This window comes from Engystomops pustulosus, chromosome 3 (genome assembly GCF_040894005.1).
Source record: "Engystomops pustulosus chromosome 3, aEngPut4.maternal, whole genome shotgun sequence".
Taxonomy (NCBI): domain Eukaryota; kingdom Metazoa; phylum Chordata; class Amphibia; order Anura; family Leptodactylidae; genus Engystomops; species Engystomops pustulosus.
The window spans coordinates 225313139-225315638 of NC_092413.1; the positions used below are offsets into that span (position 1 = coordinate 225313139).

The window sequence follows — 2500 nt, forward strand, 5'->3', positions numbered from 1 at the left end:
CTGCTGCCGAGGGGTGTGTGGAGGGTGGAGTTTTTTCCACTAGACTCTGACTTTTTGGTAGGTCGTTTTTTTTTTTTTTTTAAGTGTGGATGTAAGGCAGCCTTAAGCAAATCAAGACTGCAAAGCCAGGGCGGCTTTGAAAACTATTTTTGGACACGAGCAAGATTGGGAGCAGTAATTTGGGCTTCGGTTGACCGCGTCCTGGGCAGAAACAGGAGTCCTAACTCACTAGAGAGATTTGGCTAATTGTAACGTCAGAGATGGAAAAAAAAAATTCAGGCACCAAGCAGAGAATGGTTTCTATGCGCAGGTATCTGGGTTACAGGTCTGTCACAGCCTGGGAGGGTCTGAAAACGCTTTTGGACACGAGCTAGATTGGGAGCAGTGATTTGGACTGATGATGACCAGTTTCTGGGCACAAACAGGACTCCGATCTTACTAGGGGAACTTTTGCAAATTGTAACATTGTAGACGGACAAAAGGAAGGACGCTAGCAGAGGATGGTTTCGATCCATCGACCTCTGGGTTATGGGCCCAGCACGCTTCCGCTGCGCCACTCTGCTGCTACATGCAATGGCTTGGGAGAAGTTCTCACTAGACACTGACTTTTGCTGGGCTACTTAAGGAAAGGCGGCCCTCCGTCAGTCTGTGTAGAGATTTATTGGTTGTTGGGGAACATTTCGGGGCCCACAACTGGTTGCTTATTTTGTTTTCATTTTGTTGCTCGGAAGATCACCCGTACACATAGGCCATTGACCTGCCTGAAACTGGAACACCAGGCAAGCAGCTTCCGTGTCTCTGTGGCGCAATCGGTTAGCGCGTTCGGCTGTTAACCGAAAGGTTGGTGGTTCGAGCCCACCCAGGGACGCAGTCCTCTTTTGCTTCCGCCTGCAGCTTGAGTGGCTCAGCTACAACTTCAATTAAGAGCTCCGTATAACTGGCCAGTTTCAATATCTAAAGCACACATGGAAGAAGAAGGTTCTTCAGATGGAAGAGAAGAAGCACAGCAGAAAAGTGCTTGCTGCCAGCTTAATAAACGTGCAAAATGAAAGGATACCAACAAAAAAAAAATCTCCTTCGAGCCGGAATTGAACCAGCGACCTAAGGATTGCTATTAGAGTACTACAGTCCTCCGCTCTACCAGCTGAGCTATCGAAGGCTTGGGGGAAGCCCTGGGTGCGTGCTTACTAGCCTTACTTTTCAGTGTCACGGCCTTGGCAAGCAGGAGACGATTTCTCCCAATTTTGAAAAAGGCTGCAAAAAGGACAAAGCTGGAGGATGCGGGCATCGATCCCGCTACCTCTCGCATGCTAAGCGAGCGCTCTACCATTTGAGCTAATCCCCCTCTGCTGCTGAGGGGTGTGTGGAGGGTGGAGTTTTTTCCACTAGACTCTGACTTTTTGGTAGGTCGTTTTTTTTTTTTTTTTTAAGTGTGGATGTAAGGCAGCCTTAAGCAAATCAAGACTGCAAAGCCAGGGCGGCTTTGAAAACTATTTTTGGACACGAGCAAGATTGGGAGCAGTAATTTGGGCTTCGGTTGACCGCGTCCTGGGCAGAAACAGGAGTCCTAACTCACTAGAGAGATTTGGCTAATTGTAACGTCAGAGATGGAAAAAAAAAATTCAGGCACCAAGCAGAGAATGGTTTCTATGCGCAGGTATCTGGGTTACAGGTCTGTCACAGCCTGGGAGGGTCTGAAAACGCTTTTGGACACGAGCTAGATTGGGAGCAGTGATTTGGACTGATGATGACCAGTTTCTGGGCACAAACAGGAGTCCGAACTTACTAGGGGAGCTTTTGCAAATTGTAACATTGTAGATGGACAAAAGGAAGGACGCTAGCAGAGGATGGTTTCGATCCATCGACCTCTGGGTTATGGGCCCAGCACGCTTCCGCTGCGCCACTCTGCTGCTACATGCAATGGCTTGGGAGAAGTTCTCACTAGACACTGACTTTTGCTGGGCTACTTAAGGAAAGGCGGCCCTCCGTCAGTCTGTGTAGAGATTTATTGGTTGTTGGGGAACATTTCGGGGCCCACAACTGGTTGCTTATTTTGTTTTCATTTTGTTGCTCGGAAGATCACCCGTACACATAGGCCATTGACCTGCCTGAAACTGGAACACCAGGCAAGCAGCTTCCGTGTCTCTGTGGCGCAATCGGTTAGCGCGTTCGGCTGTTAACCGAAAGGTTGGTGGTTCGAGCCCACCCAGGGACGCAGTCCTCTTTTGCTTCCGCCTGCAGCTTGAGTGGCTCAGCTACAACTTCAATTAAGAGCTCCGTCTAACTGGCCAGTTTCAATATCTAAAGCACACATGGAAGAAGAAGGTTCTTCAGATGGAAGAGAAGAAGCACAGCAGAAAAGTGCTTGCTGCCAGCTTAATAAATGTGCAAAATGAAAGGATACCAACAAAAAAAAATCTCCTTCGAGCCGGAATTGAACCAGCGACCTAAGGATTGCTATTAGAGTACTACAGTCCTCCGCTCTACCAGCTGAGCTATC

The 2500-nt window shown here is 48.5% G+C and overlaps 2 non-coding genes across 2 annotated transcripts; both read left to right on the forward strand.

Annotated features, from left to right (window-relative positions):
* Positions 1-794: 794 nt before the first annotated feature.
* On the forward strand, positions 795-868 carry TRNAN-GUU (transfer RNA asparagine (anticodon GUU)). The gene has a single exon. It is a non-coding gene; the product is annotated as a tRNA-Asn (tRNA).
* Positions 869-2141: 1273 nt separating this feature from the next.
* TRNAN-GUU (transfer RNA asparagine (anticodon GUU)) lies at positions 2142-2215 on the forward strand. Its single transcript has one exon. It is a non-coding gene; the product is annotated as a tRNA-Asn (tRNA).
* The last annotated feature ends 285 nt before the right edge of the window (positions 2216-2500 follow it).